Raw genomic sequence first — 26,701 nt, 5'->3', positions numbered from 1 at the left:
TTGTGTGTGGGAGGGATTTTTGTTTGTTTCTTTCTTTCTTTTGCAGAAATTTCTAAGCCAAGAGAACCATTGAAAGTGGTTACCTTCAGCTTCTGTAGTTATGGAACTGTTAGCTTCCACAAGTATGTGATACCAGACACCTGGCCACTAGGATACACTAGATATAAATGTCAAATAGAATAAGTATATGCATCTGTTAAGAAAATATACCTTCAGCATATTACTTATAACTAAGATAATATGTAACCTTAGAAAGACAATAGCCCAGGACTTCTGTAATCACAAACTTTTTTAATATCTTCCCCGGGCCGTTTGTTTTGATCATTCATGTCTTTGAAGCTGCAAACTTGCTAGCAGATCCTGTCATTTTCCACACTTTTATGTGATATGAAAAACTGATCTTGCCTCTTGTCTCCACAGAGAATATTCACTTCACCTTTACCCATCCAAGGGCTGGTTGTCCACTTGTACCACTTTCTCAGAGCCTTTGTATGATCGGTGGGGAGAACTGGTGCCCTCAGGACTGAATGTCTCCAGGATATCCTAAATATCTGTTTCTGTCTGTGAGGCATTGCCTCCTGAAGGTGTCTCCCACAGCTAGAAAGCAGCACAGTACAGCCCACTCAGGAGATCACTGCAAATTTAAAGCAAGACAGAGTGGTGAACGACAGCAAAATCAAACATACAGAATACTTCTGATCCACTAATATCTCTTTTTCGATTCCCTACTAAGCATATCTGTACTGCAAGATGTGGACGCAAGAGCAGGCTGCCAGGACTCCGAGATGACCCATGTCACTGATTATCACTTATATACATTGCATCCAATTTCCTGTAGTAAAAATACATGCATATATATTAAGCTACTTAAAGAAACACGCTGATGTGGAGTTTCATTAATTTCCAATGAAGCAGTTCTGGATAGTTCTAACCACATTTTTGAGCACTGCTTTTCACAGTAAGTCTGTTCTCAAACAATTAGAATATTTGCTATTCCACCGCTGCAAGACCTGTACTGTCCACAGCAATGAGTAATCTGAAGTAGTAATCCTGGTTAATTTTTTGCTTTACTTCACTACAAAAAGCAGAAAAAAAAAAACCAGAGTTGGAGCTGTACTCATTAGTGCGCTCACTCTTTCCCACTTGCCCATGGTGTGCCCTGCAGTCACAATGTTTCCTAGGGGTCTTCTCATTACTTGAAGCCCAGAGCAGTTGCACTTGCTGTTGACTCCCAGAAGAGCACCACATAGTGCTCAGGTTGCCCTATTAATAAACATCAATTTCTGTTCCCACTTGAGGACGGTTTTGTAATTGTCTAACAATAGTTAGAGCTGAAGAGAAAAAACTGAACATGGATGAGGACGAAGCAACTGCTGAGGTTAAAAGATGCGTTACCAGACTCAGAGAAAGAACTGGGAAATTTCTGAGAGTTGTTGAGAACAAAATGCCCATGGCCATGCTGGACTTTTCCACACTTTGAATTTAGAGAAGCTGAATCGGCTGGAGCCTTTATGTACAGCAAGTAGGTGGGAGCCCCAGGCTATCTGGTGAGATCTTTTCTTTGAGGGCTACAAATCACTGCTTTGTTCCACACAGAAGTATACATATCCAGTGGAGCTTTTCTATTAGAGGACAGACTGTCTTTGTCTCAGCTGCTGACTGCTCAACTGCTTGCTGCCCAGATTTATCACTTTGGCAACAGTGTGTCTGCTGAAGAGTGATCAAGCATTGGTTATATGCTCATGGTTCCTATTTTCCTTTCCCTCATTTCATTTACAAGAACCACTTGAAACAACTTAGCTCAGCTGTATCATGGTGATTTTTTCTGTCTTTTGGTGTGATGTATGGCCTTGGTCTACTCTTGAACATTTTCACAAGAAGTACTGGCAGTGCCCCAAATGCTATTTCATATTCAGCCCTTTAGGTCTTGGGATTTAGTTTGTTTCTCCCCAGACTTTCACATCAGCAAGACAAAATGTGTGAGTTATGGTTCATCTATCTGTAGCTTGACTCTCTCCCAAGCAGGATGAGCAGCACAGAGGGAGAGTGGTATGCATAAAGAATTTATGGGCCTTCACGACCTGCATAAATTTAAAGCATCACACAGATCTATTCACTCTGTTAAAGTGGTTTGCTGTGTTTGATTAAAGAAGTATTGTAAGCAGGCAAATCACAACGGGAGGACAATTTTCGTATATTGTGGAGGTGTTTTCTGATAAGGTCAAAATAATTTCAAATTCACTGAAAAGCTTCAAGCCAATTAGAGTGTACATGCTTTGAAAATCATGGGTTTTTTTCCTAATAATTTTCTGAACTTTTTCATGCATCTGAATTAATATCACATGCACATTTTTTTCTGTTGTATACTTAAAGCATGCTCCAACTTGAAGCTTATAAGGAGCTTACTTCAATTTTAATAAACTTTTAATTTTTCCTGACAAAAGAATCTAGGAAATAAACTAGAAATAATGTAAGCAAGTAGCAACTAATACTTGATCCTATCTGCACACTAGACTTTGCTGACTTAGTGTCTGAGTAATAATCTGGTGAGCATTAAAAAAACATTATATTAAGAAAAAATATATTTACTCTCTTAACATATAGATCGATATGGAGGAAGATAGAATTTTGATTTATTTTTATTTAGACTGTTTTATACTTTTTGTTGTATGTTTCAGCTTTATCTTGGCGGGGTTTGGTTTGGGGTTTTTTTGGGTTGTTTAGGATGAAAGAGAAATTTCACAGCTCAACCAAAGATGACAAGCTAGTTTTTTTTTCCCTCATTTCCCTGAATTTATGTAAATTTTGATTGAAAATATATTAGTACTGACGTTTCGGATTTCTCCTGTTCAGGAAAAAGGAAATTACAAGAATGTCTTATTTCCCATAACCTTACCCCATACCATGAGCTTGCAAACAGTCTGCAACTAAATTTAGGGCCCTTTGCAATTTGGCCTCACATTCACAGCTGCATTTCCAGAAGCAGTGCAACCCCTGCCTGTCTGATGGCTGGTTCAGACCTGAAACCATGGCTGAGCTTATACTGATGAATGAACATCAAATAGGTGGCAAATAGTTTCAATCCAGTCACATAACTGTTGTACTGTTTTAAGTTTTTAATTCATGGGCTCACAATCCACTAAAATATTCACCTGAACAATTTTCTATGTCTTACAGGTTCACAGACCTGGTTTTGCATCTGTGCCTTTGTTGCTCAGCTGAGGGGGCTTCACTTTGTGCTCCTTGCCTGGTCTCTACCTCATGGAGGTATTTCACAAAACCATAGGATGTATAAATTGGAAGGGATGGTCTAGTCACCTGGTGATGGTCTAGTCTCACCCTTGCCCAAACAGAAGGGAATAGTGGATCCCTAGTCCTATCACAAAGGGGATGGCCTTTGTTTGATGCACTGGTAAATTCCTGGCAATAAGGACAGAAAGAAGTTAAAACAGAAAGGAAACTCTGTAAATAAGTATAGCTTCAAGATACAGCACGAACTTTTGAAAGCTCATAGCATTAGCAGCTGGGAGAAAAAAACAGAGAGAAAGCAATGTCTTCATCTTTTGAAGTCTTCACATCAAGGTTTGGTGTTATTTCTACTTAGCTAAATGCAAGCTAGTCTCAGAACAGAGGGAAATGGATGAATCATAATGTTTGTGTTTTTCAGAAGTTGGACTAGGTGATTTAATTATACTGTGTGTCTTTAAATATCTGTAACTGACACTGAGAACACTTGTCAATTTGGAGCCATAAGTATTGTCAGTACTCCAGAATCCAGGTTTAGGCTAGATATTAGGAGGAAGTTTTTCACACAGAGGGTGGTGACACACTGGAACGGGTTGCCCAAGGAGGTTGTGGATGCCCCATCCCTGGAGGCATTCAAGGCCAGGCTGGATGTGGCTCTGGGCAGCCTGGTCTGGTGGTTGGCAACCCTGCACATAGCAGGGGGGAGAAAAACTCGATGATCGTTGTGGTCCTTTTCAACCCAGGCCATTCTAATGATTCTATGATTTTTCCTCAGTGACAAACTGCATCACCCACCCTGTCTCTTTTTCCTCCTCACTTTTGGGAAGGGGGAAATAAACAATATTTTATTGGGCAAAAGAAATCATGAGTATGAACACCTGAGCACTGTGAAGTACTCCCTTAACTCAAAAGAAAATCAAGTGATTCTATATCAGCTGGAATCTCATAAAAGAGACTTTCATTTTAACAGTGACAATATGTATTACAAAGGGAAAAAGCAGTAATGACATGATGAGAGGGTAAATGAGAAAAAAATATATATCCATTTCTTCTTTTCCCCAGATTTGTTCTGAATTCTACACTTAGTTATACTATGGCAAATACTGATAACTCCAACCAGCTGCCTTGCTTCCAATCTAAGGTACTGAAATGAAAGCAAATCCTGATTTTATGTATTCCATATACAGCACATACACCTATAAAAATCTAGTCCACATTGAGTTGCTAATGCTTGCATCATATTTCCTAATATGCCTCTAGAGCTTTGTAATTCTTATCTTCTGTTGTTTCTGAGAATTACAGCCTGTCCTATCCTGGCATTCCATCAACTATGTAACAGATTTACTAATGCAAATTATCTTTCGCCAATAGCAATATGATTAGCAGCCTGCTGCTGTCACATTCACAAAAAAAAAAATAATAAGTTTTTATTTAGTGAGGAGAGCAATTACAATAGTGGAAGTTATTTTGTTTCTTTTTACTCTTGTGTAGCTGTGTCTGTAATACTTACTAGAGTTTATTAACTGCAGCTCTTGAATGCAAAATGTTTATAGTTGTTTCAATGAATGAGCAGTTTTTGTGCCAGATTTATCACTAAATGCTGCAACACATATGTATACCTCTGGCCAATCTCTTAATTGCAAGAAATGCAAGTGCTAATAATGGTGTTTGAAAATCAAGAATAAAGAGATGGAAGTTCTCCTGTTAAAGATAAGTGACAGCATGCACCAAAATTCTGTATTCCAAGTTTGTTTTTAGAATAAATTCTGCTTACCTGGTGTGTACATGGGAATTATTTGCTGAAATTCACCATCTAACTGCTTAATACTGAAGTGGTGAGAAATGTTAATAGCCAGCATGTGGTCAGATGCTGAAATTTGCACAGTATAATCAACTTTAGTGATAAGAGTCCAAGCTTATAGCAGTCCAATCTTTTGCCAGAGGCTGGAGGAACACAATCAAGCTTTTAAGAAAGCCTCTATTGATATTTATTTAAGACCAAATAACAGGTATGCTACAAAGCACAATTTGAATTCAGTGGGCAATTCATTTATTCCAAAAAAAAGGTGTGAACAGAGAGCTCCTAAAAATGCAATGACAATGGCAGAAATCCTCTGAGGTATTGAAGTGTTAATTAATTACCTGTTCAAATAATGTATGCAAGCTATGACTGGGTATGACTGAACAAAAAATCAAGGGCTTGATAAAATCAATGGTAACAACAAACTAGTTGCATTTTTTCCCCATTTCTTATTGTTATTGCTGTCGCTGTTATTGTTATTGATTACAATTGATTTTCCAAAGGCGAGCATTGGGCATGAAAAAGCCAAATGTGAAAAGCCATTCTCAGAATGGATTTTCTGGTCCAAGGGCATGGAGCCCCTGCTGCCTTGAACGTGTGCTAGGGCTGAGGACCAAACTGGGAGAAAGCAAGTTGTAGCCAGCACCAACTACAATTCATGCAATTCTTCTCAGTTCCATTACAACTCAGCACTGACCCAACAAAAAGAAAGTGTAATTTATTCTGTGATTTTCGGTTGTATCCCCAGCTCATAACATTTGGGCTTAAGCTCAGCCCAAACTCAGGAGAAGAACAAGGCAAATTGTCTTCAAAGCATCAGCAAATTCAGAACACTTAAAGAAAAAGAAGAGGAACCATTTTCTTTCTTTTCCTCCAGAATTTCTCACATGACTTTGTTCTTGACCAAGCCACTGAAGCTGCCAGTCAAACAAAACTTGAGGCAGTACAACTTTCTAGCTAAGTAATGATGGAAATTAGTGTCTTCTTGGGAAAAACCTGCAATCTGAAATATTGATTTCAATATTTATCTCTTTGCCAACAAAATAGGTGCTCTAGGCAACATATAAGTTTTCCTCTGTTATTTAATATAAATCATACAAGGGTTTCTAAATAAGGTGTCTGGTTTTTAATTTCTAATAGGCATAGAAGATGTTAATGTTCATTTGAATGCCCATATCTACAACTTGAGTGATCTAATCTTAAATGGGTAATGAAATCCATGCTTTCCAAAGATGAGCTTTATGGGAGGTGTATGTTGTCTTTCACAGCTGGGAAAAACCATAGAAGGATTCACTGGAGTTCTGATGTGGCACAGTCTGTAAGTTTTTTTTCCTAATCTGTTTAATGTATCATACACAATTGCAAATAGTATTTTGACATCTTGTGGGTCTGAGGTATAAGAAAGGAAAGCGATTTTCTGTAACACAGTAAGCCAACACCTTCCTAATGAGGAAACCAAGGGAAAAAAAAAAGAGCCTACCCAGACATATTATCTTTTCTTTCTAATTAAATAATCTACCTAGATCAAATCTCTCTCCCCATCTTAAAATTTTGACTTCTCTACCAAACTTCATGGTACAGCTTAAAGAATCAGTGAATGGCATCTTTGGAAAAAACAACAACAACAACAACAACAAACCACCTTTATTTGACAAAGAAACACAAATTCAAAGAGGTAATTTCCTCAGCACACATAAAGAAGACAAAACAGTAAGTCTGCCTCACTCTCTTGCCCTGTGAAATGGCCAGGGCTGTAGAGTTCCCACCAGTGACTCATTCTCACTGCTTTGTGCAGGTGTGGTTTGTACAGGAGCATACACCTAATGAACACCTGTGTTATCTGCAGACAGATTCAAAGTATGAGTCCCTGTTAATTAATTAAAGAAACTCTATGAGAAAAAAAAAAAATGCTGAACGAACAGCCCATTGCCATGAATAACAAAATTTTCAGAATGCTGCAGCAGTCAAACGGACTTGGAATAGAATAATATGATTTTGATGTGTTGACTCTTTTGCTTGAAGCTGCTAGAAATATTTGAGTGATACCACTCCTGTCTGAGACCTCCCTGCCATCCCTTCTTTTCACCAACAGCAGAAATCTTAGATTTTTTTTTTTTGTTTCCCCTTAGCAAGAGATAATTTAAACCTTTCTGAAATTATGTAATATTGTACAATATCCTTTGCATACAAAGGAAGTCTGCACAGAGTGCCACAGATGCTCTTAAGATGCCCCAGATGATCCTAAACAGCCCACTGATATTTTTATTTTTTTCAAATACATATTATGCCTTCTCTTTTGATGTTTCTAGGCTAAATGATTAAGAGCAGTCACTTCTCAGCCCCAAAGGCTCAAAGCAATATTTCAGTTATTGTGCAGTTAATGTTTTCTTTCTCAATTAATTGACTCTTTTTTTGAGGCTCGCTTGCACTGTTAACATTCCTCCTGCCACAACAGACCAGACGTGTTAGGTAAGTCTGTGGACAAATTCTATTTCTTCTATCTAGAAGACAGTGAAAAAATGCAGACATCCATTCTGTTGGTTCCCGTCTAGAACAAATTTCTCTTAGCAGGGATTGATTGCCAGAATTCTTAATACAGATTGAGAAATCTCAGGGAAGTTCTGTTTTGTGAAAGGTGATGCTTGGCACATTCTCAGGCTCAGAAAGACTGTCAGATAGTTGTTCTAAAAAATCTTGTATTTTGAAACTGAAATTAAGAAATACCTTGGGGAGAAAAAAAATGACTTCCTTGTTAACGCTGAGACTATTTCATTATTATTCCTCAAACCTTCTGAATAGATATGATAACCGCAAGAACCAAACTTCAGTGTTCTGTTGTATACTTGCTGTGATACACAATTCCTTTCTCAGTTCTGGTTAGCATTTACTGCAAGCACTATTGGAAAGAAAAAGACCATGCACTACTCAGTTGGGCTTTTTGACTGACCTAGTTACTGCAAATTTAATCTTCAACAAGCAATCTCCTCAATGGTTCCTTAAAAGATGTGAGAAGTCCGAGCAGTGAAACATTCAGTAGAAAACAGACATAGGTAAACTAGAAGAGCATACACTGTTTTACCTATGCAACTTCTAGTTAAATTACAATAACAGTGCTGCTGTATTTGAGAATGATTATTTTTTTCCAGAGTATTTCTCTAGGAAGCCTCCCAGAAACATCTACTTTACAAGGACATGAAACATTAAATAAGAGGAATATCATAGCAAGAATCAAAATCAGGGTCAACTTCTAAGTAATCAGTACTCAGCATGATAGTCTTCAGCATATCAGTCACACTTCAAGCATATTTCTTAGCATAAAGCAGCTTACAGGGAGAAAAAAGAAGGCTTTTACTAAACTTCACCTGCTGTTCTGCAGGGCTGAGGTTTAGATAGATTTGTTGGTGACTGTCGATCTATCATTTCAGTGTATGAAAGAAATTTGCTTGCAACCGGTCCATATTTCATTAGCATTTTAAGTGCTACAAGAAAATAATTAGCTTCTAATGCTCTATATAACTAAATCACTAGAGCAGAAATGATCAATAAAAAAGTCAGTAGCAAATCATTCAGTCTCATTTTATCAATGCTGTTTGAATTCAAGTACCTTCCAATCCAGAGTTTATCTGTACATCTTGAGAAGTATTTCATATCCTGATATACATTTGATCACAATTAAGCAGATCACAGATCTATGCAATATAGCTGACAAAAGCCAACAGCTGTCTAAATCAGTAGGAGTCTGGGAAATCAGAAAACTTTCACAGATGTAGAATTTAATCACTGCTTGTTATGAGAATCTTTGCTAACAGATCTGGTCAGATGGAAGTCAGATGGCGGGAGGGAGGGAAGTCAAAACCAGGTCCCAGAGGTCATATCAGATATGACAGAATAAATGGTGTATCTCAGGATTACTATGAGGCATGAAGGTTCTGCAATCAGCAGTCCTGAGGCATCCAGAATTACTGCATCCACATTTCATTTGCTGGCACTGTGGAGGTCAGATTTGCTGGTGACCCTTTTTTTCTATAAGATTAATGGCCCACTGTTCATGTTTTTCGTCCAACAGAATCAAGCTGATTGGAACTGCAGCAAATAAGATTGCGCATGAAAGTTTACACATAGCCTCTGACTGTATGCATTTGCATTTACATCTTTTTTTTTTTCTTTTCATGGTGCAGCTGTAATATTTTCAGAGCCTGGCTGCAGTGTTTGAACATCTGTCAGTACCAGACTGTTTTAGATTTTTCAAAATCCTAAGGAACTGATTAGTACATTAACTAATTAAATACTGTTGTGTTTATTTGTAATTCCAGCACTTCCTCTTCTTCTTGTTGAGCCATCATTTCACATCAGGATTTAAGTCCTAATTTTGTGTTTACATGCAATACACTGACTTACACTATTAGGACATTATGACTTACCACTTCTTTGGTGATTAAGAGAAAGAATTAGTGTAATCCAGATGAAACATACTGGAACTTAATGGAAGAACATAGAAAAGAGTGTCTATGAAAAGAATTGCTTTCACTCCACTCCTGAGCATCAGGAGATTCAGTCTTACTCTGAAAATATAACCCTTAAAATCTCTTACTATTTAGTCTGGTTTTACACAAAAAGAAAAGAAAAGAAAAGAAAAGGAAAGGAAAGGAAAGGAAAGGAAAGGAAAGGAAAGGAAAGGAAAGGAAAGGAAAGGAAAGGAAAGGAAAGGAAAGGAAAGGAAAGGAAAGGAAAGGAAAGGAAAGGAAAGGAAAGGAAAGGAAAGGAAAGGAAAGGAAAGGAAAGGAAAGGAAAGGAAAGGAAAGGAAAGGAAAGGAAAGGAAAGGAAAGGAAAGGAAAGGAAAGGAAAGGAAAGGAAAGGAAAGGAAAGGAAAGGAAAGGAAAGGAAAGGAAAGGAAAGGAAAGGAAAGGAAAGGAAAGGAAAGGAAAGGAAAGGAAAGGAAAGGAAAGGAAAGGAAAGGAAAAGAAGAGAAAAGAAGAGAAAAGAAGAGAAAAGAAGAGAAAAGAAGAGAAAAGAAGAGAAAAGAAGAGAAAAGAAAAGAAAAGAAAAGAAAAGAAAAGAAAAGAAAAGAAAAGAAAAGAAAAGAAAAGAAAAGAAAAGAAAAGAAAAGAAAAGAAAAGAAAAGAAAAAAGTTATTCTTGACATCACTGGAAACTGAATCAGACAAAGCAGTAGAAGACAAACTAATAAGGACCAAAGAGTTTAATCGATAATCAAAATAACTTCTCTTGTCCACTCTCTTCCAGATTGGAATAAGTGAAAAAGGATCTCTAGTATATACATTCCAGATAGTTGTTTATTTAAAAAGAGAAACAACCAACAAATGACGTATCTCGTCTATGCTTGAAGACTAAAATTATCTGGAAAAATAATATAATTTTTAAAATATTCTATTGTAAACACCTTTAAGCTTTGCCGTACCATTACCAAGGTCTTTCTGAAGGTGGTTGCTATCTAGAAATCTTGATTTCTTTTCATTTCAAATGAAAATATCCCTCACCATTTCAGTTCAGGCCAGCAATTAGACATGAAACAACATCATATTTTTAATTGCAATACAGTCTGAGAAACAAAAGGAGATTTAACATATTGGACTTACTGGTAACAAATTCAGAGCTCAACAAAATGTTAATACACCAAATGTTGTCTCAACAGAATAATAGCTTGCAATTCTGAAATTATTTAACATATTAATATATCATTGTCATTACTTATCCGCATCTTGATTTATCAGTGTTATGTACAGCTTCAACTCATTAATTACTGCTTCACATTGCAAAGTGTGCTGCAGCCTTCTCATCACAGTCCTAAGCGACAGACCCTTGTCAGGTACTACACCTCTGTGCTTCCCATTGCCTTGCCCAGAAGGAGGTCATTGCCAGACAGGGGGAATAGCAGAGTCCCCACTCCAGACCTCCTTATTGACAGTTCACTCTCTCCTCCCAGTCTTGCTTTTTCACATTAAAGATAAAATGCGGCTTACATAGGTACACTTTGGCCAAACATAGAACAAGTCATCTCATGTCATGAGACTTGCATGATGAATCTTCCCACTCAGCAGCAGTTTTTGAACCAAGAAGGATCCAAAGATCTGTCCGCTTTACATTTCAAACCTCAGTGTGATCTTCTCCCATAGCTTCACTGAAGATCTCTTTGAATACCTATAAGCTAGTACCCACAATGCTTTTCTGTAATCTTTAGTTTAGCCACATAATAACTGAAGAGTTTTTTTTCACTATTTTGAATGTTTCTCCCACAAGCTAATAATGGCTAGAGGCCATCTAATTTTTTCCTTGTCCATAGTGATGTCTTCAGTGTAATGTAGTAACTCTGTGAAATGTCTCTTCCCTTTACAACATCTATGTTGCTTCTTCCTCAGTAATAAGTATTTATCAGTGTAATTCTGTTTTTCAGATAGGCCTATTGCACAGTATTTAATTGAAACTAACCTGAAATCCTTTCCAAAAAAAATTGTGCCACAGTAGGCTAGTTCTGTAATACAAAATCAATTGTAAGCCTAAAGCCAAAAGCCTAAAGTATTGGATGAATTGCAAGAAAAAGCAGTGACATTTATAAAAATTAATTCTTTGGCTTGTTCCCTTACGTCTTCTACCAAGGCTTTATTCAGAGCCTTCACTCTGTTTCCCAAATAGTTCTGGTTTAGGAGCCTTTTCAAATTAATTAAAAATCAACACAAAGATAAAAAAAATATATTTTTTGTTTGTTTGTTTTTTGTTTTTGGTACCCTACCTAGGGCAGTGAAATTATTTGGTCAGAGAGAGGCTTCTGACTGTCATGGCCATTAGTTTACAACTGTACGAGGAGCGCACAACTGTAACAGGAATGATGTACAAGAGCTCCATGAAGGTCTGCAGTCCAGACGTGTATGTAGTCTACATGTGCCTCCTGACCAATTGATGTTGTTTAATATGAATCTCCATACAATACAAGAAAAATATAAATACTTTGGTTTCCATAATAACTAAAACCTACTTCCTCAATTATATCAAAATCTTTTATTGTCTTTGACAGATGTAAAGGAACATATGTCAACTCAGAATATGTTCCTAAATTTTAAAATATTTTCCCACTTCAGTACAAAGGTTAACGGCTAATCTAGCTCAGTTATTAATTTCTGTATCAGTATGCTATAATATATATATATCTAAATAGCAATCAGATAGTAACTCTCAAAATGATAACCAACATCATGGTGGCTGCAAAATTCATTGGGGAGCCACTAGTGCAGCAATCCATTATCAAGATTGGATTTTATAGCTACTTTTCTGTTTTATCTCCACAGGAAACTCACTTGAAGACAATTTAAAGGCTAGAGGCTTCCTTACACTTCTGTAGCTGAGAGCTATATACTGTTAAAAGAAAACTATGTCTTAAAATGACTGAGCAATACTAACTGAACATTTTCTACCTGTCTTTCTGCAGAAAACTATGTTCAAGTGTTTCTTTAATGTTGATTGAAATATCAGTGGCAGCTTATAGTAGCTATTCATTCCTCCATATTATAATATCTTGTCCTGTAGGAGTAATACTTTCAAAATGAACTTAACTGGTAGTCCTTACTTATTACTGTCATTGATGCGATAACTGTGCTTTCTTTCTAACCTATGAAAAAGACTGCACTATTTAGTTTTATTTGTACACCCAAATCCTATGACTGAGTACTGCATGGAACATGACTCTCAGCAGTAACACCATTTACGGGCAATGGTTATAAAAACAAGAACATTACTTACCAGTAATTGTAGTTTTTAATTAAGAACATTTTAAATCCTAGGACAATCAGTTCATTAGACATGGCAGTAAAACTGCTCAGAATGCATGCCTTCTATTCAGACCATACCTGTAATCATTGTGCTAAAAGGTTTTCCTAGTCTCTCTATTAGATCTGAAACAGGTAAATTGCTTTGCCATAGTTGGCAAAAAATAAATGTTTATTTTCAAGCACATGGTAATCTTTTGAAAACTTTTGAATCACCTTCTTGGTTCAGCTGGTAGCTGCATCACTACTTTGTCTTTGTTGCAGTATTTCAGGAGAAAGAGATTGTGTGGCCATTGGCCTTTGGGAGACTTGCCTCACAAGCATCAAATGTCACCCACAGGAATATGTAGCACTTCTTTGTCATTTAGAGCAATCCAAATAGCGGGAACACCTTGATGTGGCCCAATTTGGCTGAAGAATAAAGAATAGTACCTTGGCAAGTGTCTGCCAGTGGACACTGCAGTTCCTCTGGTGACTCATAAATGTCCCAAGCTGGGGCTTCACCTTGGTGACAGACCAAGGTAGTGTGCATACAGAGGAAGGTAACTTGCAGCAGCACTGGTGTGGGATTTTGCCAGGTCCTGGCACACTGCTCTGTGAGCCAAAAACTAGAAGCTGTTAAACGACACCTATAGCTGAAGAGCATTTTCTTGGAAAGCCAAAGGCATTGCAGTTGCCTCTGCCCATCTGTGCAAGCACATGCCTGAATTCATGTGATGGGGAAGAGTCTTATCTTCATCAAAGCATTTCCATTTTTCCTGTCAGTGCTGCAAAAGTATCTGTCGTTTCTGTCTTCTGCTTCAAATCACTGTAATTTGAGAGTAGCACTCTGTCATTGAGGACTGATAGTTGTGATTGGGTAAGTAGTAGAAGTCAGGCCTCTAATGAAGGTCCAGCTGGACAGAGAAGTCTTAATGGTCCGAAAGATCTGCCTATCACTACCAGAACTGTTTCTTTTTCCTGTCAGTTTCCACTAGAAATCTTTTCTAGATAAGTACTTGCTGTTCATGGTTAAGACAAATCTTAACCTTTAAGGTAAATGATAGGTGATAGGTGTTTTTCTTTACCTTATGACTACTGGTGCTTTTTAAAAAGTCAGGAACAAAAAATCAATTATGTTTAATTGAACATCTGATCAGTGCAAACTCACATCCCATCATTCATGTAGGTCGATACGACAGAACTACATTTTTTCCTTTGTATTATTCACAAGGATGGAAAACATTGAATTTATAGCACTCTGTTTTCTTTACTGCACTGCAGTATAAATTTTGCACCTGAGCCCATTCATTCTGTTCTCAGTTCAAGTAATTTCTGTCAAGGACTGAGTCTTGGCAGTTTCAGCTGAAGTCTTGGTGAGGGAAAGCTTGACTGAAATGTTACAGGGAGAAAATTTCACTTTAATTTTGACTTAGTTCCTTTAAAATGTAAAATATATTCTCATGCAAGTGTCTGAATACAACTGAGTTTCCTACATTGCATGAGTGCTCTTTTCATTGGTGATACTTAGGCAACTTTTTCATTCCAATTGATAACTTACCTTGGGCCAGATCCAGTAGAAGACTTCGGTGCTTTTGCATTATGGCATTTATGTTTTCACGTCTGAGTCTGAGCTGTAGCACAAAGGCTCTACAGTAGGGTAGGTGGGCTCCAAAATTTTCTGTGGCAATCAGGAAAATACCTAGTGTTAAATTCTGATGTAGAAGAAGAGTAAGTAAGTAAGAAGTAGAGTAAGATTTCTGACCTCATCTCTGGAGCTTAGATATGAGAACTGGGTCTGTTAGGCACTCTCTTTGCGTCATTCAAAACGCAGAACTGAGAACCCACTCCTGAATGTTATTGGGCAGGATGAGCAGGTGTTGCTTTCCCCTTGTCCATAGTAGCTCACCTCTTAAAGTCTAAAATTTTCACATCTTCCACCTGCAAAGAAGGGACTCACATCCACTCACTTCCACTATCAAAGTGGAAAGAAGTTAAAGGAGGTTTGATGAAGGAGCCCCACTGACCTCATTTGATGGTGGATGGCTTTCATACAATTAAAAATAGTAGGATTCCCTACTTATAATGAAATTCCCTAACAGTGATAGAATCTAGAGGATAGTAAACACAAAGGAGCTGTGGTTCTGGCACACAGCAATGGAAAGAGAACAGAAAATGCTGAACTCTAACTGCAGAGCTTGCTTGTATTCCTGTATTATTCATTCCTTAATTAGAAATTATGTACTGCAAAGTCAGGGTAGCTAAACCCAATCTGGACCAGCTGTGCTTTCAGAAATCATACAATTTCAGTGAAAAATATGAATTTGGACATGAATTCCTGCCTCTGGCACATCATTTCAATTCTGTTAGCAACACTTATTTATAGTACTGCAATTTCTTTGCAGGCCACAGTAGCACAACTTCAGAGCTATGGATTTCACAAAGCAAGCACTAACCATATAGAGTTTATATATAAAAACAAAATGAATTTTGAATACCCAACATTCCTCCCTTCAGGACATTATGAAACATAGTAAAAAAAAAAAAAAAAAAAAAAAAAAAAAAAAGAGAGAGAGAAAGAAGAAAGAGAAAGGAATACAACCCAGGCCATTTTATGATTCTGTGATTCTATGATAACATGTAAAAAACTGTTTAGGATAAATGAAAAGAATGGTCCTTAGACAAATGTAGACATAAATTTCAATGACTTTAGTTTAATTACCGTTTTAAAATTGTCCTGTGATTTTAGAGGGCAGAAAAGGTTGTACCCTTTAAAGTAAGAGATGCTTTCTTAACATCTAGTCAGCCCACTTTACTTTTCTCTTATGAAGGAACATATTTTTGACAGCTGTCAATAGATGTATTCAGATTTATTCTGAGGTATACACAGATGTTTGACAGAGGTGAAGTTAGTGAATGGGTTTATTGGACTGCTCTCTGGAGGGCTCCTAGAGTGCTCTGCTGGGCAACTACGTGAAGAGTTCACTGAAGTGAAACTTGATTCCTTTCTCCAAAATGCACCTGATATTTTTATTTTGTTTGTGGAACAAAACCAGGTGAAAGAGATGGATGGTTTCAAAGGACAGTTCTGCAACTAGAAAGAGTGCAGTGTAGTCACTATATTGACATCAGTTCCTGCTGTCTAATGTATGTGACATCCCTATTGCAAGGAAGGCCAACGAAGTTACTACAAGATGGTGAAAGGACAATCCATCCATCCACCACAGATCATCTGCAGTGGCAGTTCCCTATACCAATCATGGCCAAAGACTAAACAAAGACAAGAGCTGAAATGTATGAATATCTTTTTTATAATATCTATTTACCTTTTTTTATTTTTTTTGGATGGAGGGGAATCAGGATGGTCTTTGAAATCGTTATAGCATTGTCTAAAATTAAATTATAGCCATATATGAAGTCACCAGAGAATATTTCTTTAATAAATCCAAATGTGGTCCTTTCCAGTCAAGCACTGTGATTTTCCCAGATTTTTGTAAGTGGTGGATCAGTGAGAGAACTGCTAATATATTTGCTCATCAAAATACCTTGCAATATTTATATTCCCTGAGAGGGAAGGGAGAAAGACCAGACTGATTAGCATCTGTACTTGATGGTGAACTTCCAAGAAGAAAATATTAATTAGCTTCTGAAATTGTAATGTAGAGTCATGCTCATTTGCTTTTTATGCTGAAATATTTACCCAGCAAAAGATTTAAGCCATGGCTGTATGTCGATTGTGTTTTGGAACTAAATGAGTGTTTGCATCCTTGAACTTCTTGCTTTAGGACTTGGGAGTGATTATTTGCAGCATTCATTTGATGGTTTTGACTAATCTGAGGATTTACTGCTAGTGATGCTGATAAACTGTTACAAGATTTTATTTCAACTGCAATTTAATATTTGCATGGATTAAATCCTAACTGATTTGGAAGATTTTGTAGTAGGATTAGTTAACTATTGTGTCCTTTTTGAGTTGATACCTGTTTATTTACTACTTCTAATGAAATTAATGTGAAGCATATTTAGTCATTTTTCCTTCAATACGTGGCTTTACATGAGACACTGAGACTGAACCAATTATTTTCATATACCTTAGGCTGACTTTGGGTGATTTAATAAGATGAACAGGAGGGTTTTACTGATGAGTGAATGCATACTGTTCCTAAGTGCTTGATAACTGCGGACATGGCTTAGTAAAAGTGGAGACATTATTAATTTCACTTATTTAGTCATTTTTCCTTCTATACGTGGCTTTACATGAGACACTGAGACTGAACCAATTATTTTCGTATACCTTAGGCTGGCTTTGGGTGATTTAATAAGATGAACAGGAGGGTTTTACCGATGAGTGAATGCATAGTGCTCCTAAGTGCTTGATAACTGTGGACATGGCTTAGTAAAAGCGGAGACATTATTAATTTCACTTATACTCAGACCTCCTTTTTCCAGCATGATTTTCTGTCTGTGTGGCCAATAAAACAAAAGTTCAAGTGTACAAAGAAGTTTTTGACACATGATCTTAATTCAAATCAGATTAAACTCAACTTTTCTAAAAATATCAAATGAAGCAGAGACTTACCAGAGCCAGTAATGGCTCTGTGAATATGACGTTCTTGTCAGTTTGACTAAAAATAGCAGTTACATTGTTTTATGAAAGGAATTTCAGGGGGTTTCAATATTCTCCTGCTCACCTCTGATCAGTTTGTGGGATGCCAAAGCTCCTAAGATCTATAGCTCTGAGATAGGTACAGATTCTCCAGAGGAACTATGCTAAATCTGAAATGCTTTGAATGAAGTATTTCAGGCTCACTGATTTAGTGGTTACAAGGAGAAGCTTTTCTTTTCACAAAATTTCTGAAACTCCTGAAAACAGTTTTAAGTTGCTAAAATGTCCTGATTTGTCTTGCAATCAACTGAAGCAGCACCGTTTTTAATAACTCTCAGTTGCATATCTCACCCCTGGGATCACCTGATTGCACTGCAGCCTAGCCTTCATTTGGAAAACAAAGTTTTGAAATGTTCCCTAAATTCCTTCAAAGACTTTTTTTTTTTTTTCCCCCATTCAAGCCTGTGAAGACACTGGAACTACAGCTCTTGGAGTTGAAGTTACCCTTCTGGTCTCTTTTACAGGGTTAACTGGAAGAGAAGGATGTTCACCAAGCCAAGTGTTCAATGTACTCCCTCACAATTTCAGTAGAGAACTTTCTGCAGGAATAGGAAAAAAAAGCAGCAGAACCAGCTTGACCCTTTGGTTGTAGCTGCCTTGGTACCCTGGGAAAAAACACACTTCCAGATACTAATTCTTGTGTGAAGTCTCAGTATATGTTGTAATGTAATTGTATCTACCCAAATCCAAAGTAATGAAAACTAACACTTGCTTCTTGCTGCACTCTGCAGTTAACCCTCTGTGTCTGTGGAGGACAGAGAACATAGAAATAGAGAAAACAGCATTTGGCTTCCATACCAATAACCCACACTGGGGGGAGCACAGACAGCCTCTCAACAGAAGGGGTGAGAGATCAGAATTGTTCTCTACTTTTAGAAAGTATCAGCAACAGTGCTCTCAACATTAGATGAAAATATGGGATTGAAATTAAAATTCAGACCACTACATTTAAGTTTCAGTCACATTAGCCTACAGCATATCAAAAAGGATCACAGTTCAGCTGCTAAAACATAGGGACCTAGAGCCATATGGCATTCCTTGGAGCACTGGAAATGTCTGTATGCAGGTGGTGAATGTGACAAAGGGCTCAAGCCATTGTGGCAGGTTTGGAGGCTCAGTGAGATTTCTTAGTTTGTAAAATAAGTTCCATGACTGTCCAGCATTAGATGACTGATTTACACCCTGACAGTTTAAGCTTCTGTGAAGGTCAGTGGAGAATGTGAGTCATTTGCCCACATTTGGTGCCATCTGAGGTGCTCTGGAGTGAAAATGTGGAGACTTGAGACTCTTGCAAGGCAGGAGCAGGTACCACACAGGACCCCCGGAAGGACTTCTGGAAAACTGGCCAGATGCCTCAGAGCAGCCCAAATGGCTCTGGACACCTATAAGCAAGCACCCAGTTTGATCTGGGAAGTAAATATCACTTCACTGAAGTATAGAGATCTGTCCAACCAATTCAAAAGTTAAAGTTACATCTGCTGAACCTAACATCTCTTTCTGCCTATAATCTCAAATAGGGCTGTTTTGTCCAGGGACACTCTGTCCTTCTGTCTTGCATGGTCCTGGATAGGATGTGGCTGCTTCTAGGATAACTGGCATCTGAAAAGGGTCCCATGATAATGCGCCAGTGCCTATGGTGTATCTGAATGTCTTTATGCATTTAGGGCCCTAAGTAGCTTTGTAATTTCTTCCCTAATGTATTTAAAAGAATAGACAAAAGATAAGACTGAGTTTAACTTTTCCCAAATTGTGTGAGCCACAGATGCTTTGCATTTAATAAAAGGTACCACTTGATGTTGGCTTCCTGTGGTCCTTTTTATTAAGTGTTACTTTTCAATGCACCCTATGAGAGAATAATAATAAGCTCTGCCACACTTGCTGCACAGAACCCATTAAAAACATAATCTGTCCTTGCCCTGTGAAAATGTGCCCCCTGAGAGGTGGTATGAACATTGATTTTCAGAAAACAAAGAAAATCACTGTTCAAATAAACTTCATATTTTGCCCTAGGTTTGTTTGTTTGCTTGTTTTTTCCTTTAAAAAAAAAAAAGAGCAAGGGTAAATTTCAGATGTCACATGCACTGTTGAACCACTGGGTGCTTCAGCTATCGTATTTCAAAGTTTGGTAATAACTGAAGTAACCTGGCTGATAATTGTTCATATGTCTAAGTAAGTGCTCTCTGATTTCATAAAATTGGACCCAAAGATGTCCTCCCTTATGTTTTAATCAGAAACAATTCAGAATCATCTCAACAGTGTTTGGTCCAGAGTACATCAAATGTCACCTTCTAGTGACTCCTTTTAGCATTGATTCAAAAAGTCACATAAATTTCAAAGTCAAAAGGATTTTTGAGTCAAAATTTTGCAAAACGTAGAAAAAGAGACAAGAATACTGTAAATATGCTAAATACATGTATTACATATATATCCATATTAAAATTTCTGTGAATGTCTGCAAGCAATTCATAAGTAGGCATCATGATCCAGAATTAGGACTCTGAACTGGCTTTGGGGAACTGTCAAAGTCTGTCCTTGTTTCTGTGATGGATATGCTGAGTAACACTGGGAAAATCCACCATATGCTTGTGCTGCTCTGCCCCTGGCTTCAGTAAGCTGTGTTGCATGTACCTGAGAGCTGAGAGCACTCTGAGAGCCATGGGCAACCCTGGAGCCCTGAGCTCCAGCAATTGGAATTGTTTGTGTTACAGTATTTTACTTTCAGCAGAACCTATAGGAACCAGCATCATAACAGAGTTTACAGAATAACTAGACACAGCAGCAAGCAGGAAAAAATGGTTCAAAGTTCTGAACTGAGGTTTTGGTCTTCATTCCATGGTAACGATTTTCATTAAAAATTCTTGAGAAGTTGTATTAGTAAAGCAGAGAAGGAAGAAAACGAAAACCGTAAAGGCCATGTTAATATAAGGTATTAAGGAAGGCTTTTACCTTAATGATGTCTTCAATCTTTTTCTTTTTCACTGAAAAGTTTTATAAGAAAAACTCCACATGACTGTAGTTTAGACTGTATTGAAAAGACTAATTCCTTTCTTCCAGGGGAAAAATATTTGAGACAGAGCAGGGCTCCAGTTGCTGGTGCTATTCCTAAATTCTTTGGAGTCAAGCAAGATCAACACAGGGCATAAGAGGGAACAGCAGAGCCACAGTGCTTTCCTCTGGTGAGGGCACCACTTCCATCCCCACTGAAGCCTGCTGTATGCAAAGCTATTGCTGGAGGCAGCCCATGCTGTGAGCAGCTCCCCAGTCCCTGCTCCCACACCAGTGCTGCCCCTGCACCAACACCAGCTCAGCACAGGGCCATGCTCCCTGACCTTTCTCGACACACTGATGACCTCCACACACCGCTGCCCATGACCTTGCTGCTCTGTAGGACCATGCTGACTGAGTCCTCATTGATCTGGTAGCACTGAAGAAGGTCAAAGAAAGGCAGTAGGTTACTATCTTTTGAAGGATATAATGGTGCTTGATGCAATATCCTCAGAACAGGCTCTGAATAAGTTTCTTCCAGGACTGGAGGCACCACCTGACTAGTGTTCAGTTTACAGTTTTGTTAATTAATTCAGATGAGGCTAATCAGAACAGCACCACACTGCCATGGCCATGCCATTGCAGTGCCTCTAAGTATTTATTTTTCCAGCCTCAAACCCCATGGTGCTGTCGTACTGCAGCTCCACACTGAAGCCTGCTGCTCTCTCCCAGGAGAGGCTGCTGGGACCCTCTCCTGTATCCACCCCAGACACATCCAATGTATGTTACATCCAGCTTGCCTCTTGCAACCATGAAATTGTAGAATTCTCTATTCTTGGTGATGTCAGAAGGGTGACTAGCAAAACTGCTATCTTGAACTTCCAGAGGGTGGACTTTGACCTGTTCAGGACACTTGTTGCAGGGGTCCCTTGGGAGTCACTCCTGAAGGCTAAAGGGGTCCAGGAAGCCTGGACACTCTTTAAGATGGAAATCTTAAAGGTACAAGACCAGGTTGTTCCTGAGTGCCATAAGGTGAGCTGAAGGGGAATAAGACCGGTGTGGATGAACTGGAATCTTTAGATGAGACTCTGGAAGAAAAAGAGAGTCTATATCCTCTGGAAGAAGGGACAGGCTACTTGGGGAGACTAAATGGGAGTTGCTGATGTATGTAGAGTAGAAGTTAGAAAGGCAAAAGCCCAATCTGAACTCAGATTGGCCACTGCTGTAAAAGAGAACAAGAAATCCTTTTACAAATATATAATTGGTAAGAGAAGAACCAAGGAGAATTTCCATCCTTTACTTGATGCGGTGGGGAATGTGACCACTGAGGATAAGGAGAAGGCTGGGGTCCTAAACACCTTCTTTACCTCTGCCTTTAATAGGCAGATCGGTTATCCTCAGGGCACTTTATGCCTTGATCTGGAAGTCTGGGATGGTACACAGAATACACCCTCGGTGATTCAGGTGGAGACAGTTATAGAGCTCCTCCTTCATCTGGACTGTCACAAGTCCATGCGACCGGATGGGCTCTACCCTTGGGTGCTGAGGGAGCTGGTGGGGGTGATTGCCAAGCCACTCTCTGCCATCTACCAGTGCTCCTGGTTATCTGGAGAGGTCCCAGAGGACTGGAGGCTTGCCAGTGTGACTCCCATCTACAAGAAGGGCCATAAGGAGGATCCAGGAACTACAGGCCTGTCAGCCTGACCTCGGTACCAGGGAAAGTTATGGAGCAAATCATCTTGGGTGAGATCACACGGCACGTGCATGGCATCCAGGGGATCAGGCCCAGCCAGTATGGGTTCATGAAAGGCAGGTTGTGCTTGACCAACCTTATCTCCTTCTATTACTGGGTGACCAGACTGGTAGATGAGGGAAAGGCTGTTGATGTAGTCTACCTAGACTTCAGCAAAGCCTTTGACACGGTCTCCCACAGTATCCTCCTGGGGAAACTGGCTGCCCGTGGCCTGGACAGGTATACTCTTCTTTGGGTAAGGAACTGGCTAGAGGGCCATGCCCAGAGGGTAATAGTTAATGGAGTTAAGTCCAGCTGGTGACCTGTTACAAGTGGTGTCCCCCAGGGGTCAGTACTGGGGCCCATCTGGTTTAATACCTTTATTGCTGACCTAGATGAGGGGATTGAGTGTACCTTCAGTAAGTTTGCAGATGACGCCAAGTTGGGAGGTAGTGTGGATCTGCCTGAGGGGAGGGAGGCCCCTCAGAGGGATCTAGATAAGCTGGATCACTGGGCTGAGGTGAATGGGATGATGTTCAACAAGACCAAGTGCCAGGTCCTGCACTTTGGCCACAACAACCCCATGCAGCGCTACAGGTTTGGGGCTGAGTGGCTGGATGACTGCGAAGAGGAAAGGGACCTGGGGGTGTTGGTTGATGCTCGGCTGAACATGAGCCGACAGTGTGCCCAGGTGGCCAAGAGGGCCAATGGCATCCTGGCCTGCATTAGAAATAGTGTGGCCAGCAGGAGCATGGAGGTAATCATCCTCCTGTACTCAGCACTGGTGAGGCTGCACCTCGAGTACTGTGTTCAGTTTTGGGCCCCTCACTACAAGAAAGACATTGAAGCCCTGGAACATGTCCAGGGATGGGTAACGAAACTGGTGAGGGGTCTGGAGCACAAGTCTTATGAGGAGTGGCTGAGGGAGCTGGGATTTTTTAGTCTGGAGGAGGTTCAGGGGAGACCTCATTGCACTTTACAACTTCCTGAAGGGTGGTTGTGATGAGGAGGGGTTTGGCCTCTTCTCCCAGGCAACAGGAATTCCCAGGACCTGAGGAATTGGCCACAAGTTGCACCAGGGGAGATTTAGATTAGACATAAGGAAGAACTTTTTCTCTTCAAGAGTGGTCGGGCACTGGAATAGCATGCCCAGGGAGGTGATGGAGTCACCATCCCTGGCTGTGTTCAAGAGGCGTCTGGATGAGGAGCTACGAGATATGGTTTAGTTGCTTGTGGTGGTAAGGGTGATGGGAGGACAGTTGGACTAGATGATCTTGTACGTCCTTTCCAACCTTGTGATTCTATGATTCTATGATCCAGTTCAGTGAAAGGCTGAGATGGATTTTTCTGCCTTAAAATGTTCTAAGCAGAGGGCATTCACAGATGAGCTTAGATAGATTAATTTTCCCTCTTATGTGCACAAAGGTGGAGATCAATAAACACAGGTTGTGTCATTCCAGATTGAAGGAGTTAACTGCATTTTGGCTGATTCTAGCATCTCCATTTATGGGTAGAGATTTATGTTTGCCTAAGTTGTCAGACAGTGTGTCATTCCTGTATTAGTCACAATTTAGTTATACATTCCTGCATAATTTCAATGTATGTAAAAAATGATTCATCTTGGATGCCACTTCTACTGTCACATAGCACTTAACCAACTGATATTTTAGGATAATGCAGATCATGGGAGATCCCTAGAATAGGAAATATATGAAAGCATGAGAAGAAAAAAAAAAAAAGGTGGAAAATAGTCACCTGTGAAGGTGAAGGCTATTATATAAAAAAAGACAAAAAGGTGTAAATGAACAGGTGTTGTATGTGCAGCTCAAGCACTTTAGCCAACAAGGGCAGTCACTGGGGGTCTCACTATATTAACCTTCATGGAGAGAATCATTGCAACCTCATGACAGGAGTCCAAAATAAGTAAGAAAAAAATGCCCTCTTGAGATACCCTTTTTGTCTCTTTCTGCAATAAAGCAGGTCTCAGCAACTAGTTACATTTTCAGAAGTCAAAAGTGCAGCACATGAAAACCCACTCAAACTAACTCAAAATGGAAAGAGCAAAGATGTAGGTCAAATCCAATTCCTAGCAAAGGCTTTCTTGAATGTTTAGAAACCATGAACAAATAATACACCCACTCCGTTGCCCCTTGCTTCCCCCACAAACCTATGTACCAAGTGGGCCAGGACAGTCACAGCTGGAACCATTACCAGTGACATCATAAATAAACAACCCAAGCCCGAGTCCTCCAAGGGCTGCCAAGCCCCCAGTCCCCTGCCATAGCTATGTACAGCCAATTTCAGAGAGACACAGGAATGCCTAAGGATTCAAATTCCCTGATTCACCAACATAACAAGCCATCCCTAATCATCTCAAACCATTGCTATGCATCTCAGACCAACACTTGGCAGTTATCTTATGCAGCAAATTCTTCAGTTACTACCATTTGGTGTGTACAGAGCTGCCAGAAGGCAGATACTGGCCAAGAGTTAAATACACAACGTTTTTTGAAATCAAGTAAAGTCATAGCTCCTAAACTCTTTGGAAATATTATTAAACCTTTCTCAGCCTGTGTTGCCACAGGGAACATTTAGAGCTTGCCTCAGTCAGGGATATTCTACCCACAGCCAGAAAGACAGCTCCATGTCCATGCAAGGAGCAAAAAAGCAAAATAAATGCCTGATAAGTTAGCAGATAGATAAAATAAATATATCTCTCCTCTAGGTCCTGAGAGTCTTCAAAATTAGTTCAACTCCACTCAAAACTTTGCTTTTTCACTCAGTGGCAAGGCTTTGCATTCCTGCAAGTAAACAGCAATGAAAATGCAGGTGCCCCTCTCTTTTCATGACCAAGCAAATGTAGCATTCCTGATGCAAAGAGTCACGTACCTGAAGTAGAAGCCCCTGAAAAAGCCCCACTTCAAATACTCAGTACCCAAACATAAAACCACCGTGGATTCATGTTCCCACTTTTACTCAGAAAACAGAGAAATTTTGCACCCTCAAGCTGAGGCACTCCAGCAAGGCACAATGTGGTGTGTGAAGGTGAGAATCTAGACACAAGCACTCGAAATGGCTGGTAACACAGATCTGTGTCAGTGGGAAGCTTTGGGAGGGAAATACATGTGGAAATGTTAACAGTTACTGCTAATTTCTTTCTTGGTGGGTCAGTGCTGCCCATTTGTTCTCTGAAATAAAGCCGAACAGGCCTATTTAAAAATGGACTGACTGTGACAGTTCTACTGAAAAACTGTACCATTACTAGAGCCATTAATCACAGTGTGACTGTAACGCCTTAAAATGAAATCAATCCAAAATAATTGAAGCCTTTCTAAAGATCTGAGTCAGGTTCTTACATTGATTCTGGTCATGTCCTGCTGAGATCAGACATGGAAATGATGACTTATTCAATTTATATAGTTATTCTCTAAGCCAGCTCTAAAAAGGCATGCATGCTGCAGATTATTTATGCTGGAAAATCTTGCTTTTAAATAAAGCTATTTAAAAATTGCACCATCAATAATAAATTAATATCTCAGTTTTACTTAATATAGATACAGGGATACAGTTCACGAACCATCGGACTAGAAAGTGCTTAGATTACCCATCCCCTGGCCCTACCAAGGCAGGTTCAGCTATAATTATGTCAGTTTTGGCCTATGTTTAAAGATTTTCAATTACATTTTTCATTTTCACATAAAATGCAGAGATTGTATTCCTTTTGTCTTTATAGTTAACTTTTTGAAACGCCACCTCATCTTTGTTTTAAGATATTTCTGTTCTAAAAGAAAGGATACTAAGCCTTTATTTAACTTTTCCCCATTCATAATATTTTCTAAATCATACTTGCAATTCAATTCTCCTCAGGTGTGCTTTTTTTTTTTTTTTTTTTTTTTGATTATGTAATAAACAGTCCTCCAAGATCCACTCACATATTACCAGGATCAAATAGGAAGAGTTGCTTCAAGTTTCTTGTACATACCAGCCTTGTTTACACATGCAAGGTCATACCTTCATTCAGTGTTGATGCCTGTCCAATTGTTCTCCACTCTGTCTTTGTGCAAACCACAGCTTTTGCCTGCAGGTTGCACTTGGTCCTTGTTCTTGTGGAAACGCTGTGTGAGTTGCACTATTTCTTCAACTGGCCTTGAATATCTGGAGGTCTGATCTTTCCTTGGTCCACTCATCTATGTGTTGTTAAAAATTCTCCTAGCTTGCCTTCAAAAAAAAAAAAAAAAGTGAGATAGATATAAGAACCTTTGTAACACAGGGTTTTTACTGGGTTCCATTAGATTGATATGATATGTTTGAGAAATTATATTTGCTGATAATTTTCTTAACTTCTAGGCATTTACATAAGATTTCCTTTATTATATTTACCACCTGCATCAGTAGAGGTTAGGGATCAACCTGGTGGTGAGGAGCTCTTTGGAGAAGGAGCTGGACGTCCTGGTGGGCAGCGGATTGGCCATGAGCCAGCAGTGTGCCCTTGTGGCCAAGAAGGCCAATAGTTG

The 26,701-nt window shown here is 39.1% G+C and overlaps 1 long non-coding RNA gene across 1 annotated transcript; it reads right to left on the bottom strand.

Annotated features, from left to right (window-relative positions):
- Positions 1-274: 274 nt before the first annotated feature.
- LOC121107754 lies at positions 275-24,400 on the bottom strand. The gene is made up of 3 exons (XR_005842167.1): positions 24,355-24,400; positions 14,366-14,485; positions 275-634 (listed from the first exon to the last, which is right to left on the bottom strand). It is a non-coding gene; the product is annotated as an uncharacterized LOC121107754 (long non-coding RNA).
- Between the last annotated feature and the right edge of the window lie 2,301 nt (positions 24,401-26,701).

Source organism: Gallus gallus, chromosome 1 (genome assembly GCF_016699485.2).
Source record: "Gallus gallus isolate bGalGal1 chromosome 1, bGalGal1.mat.broiler.GRCg7b, whole genome shotgun sequence".
NCBI lineage: Eukaryota > Metazoa > Chordata > Aves > Galliformes > Phasianidae > Gallus > Gallus gallus.
This window is presented reverse-complemented; position numbering and strand designations above follow the sequence as displayed.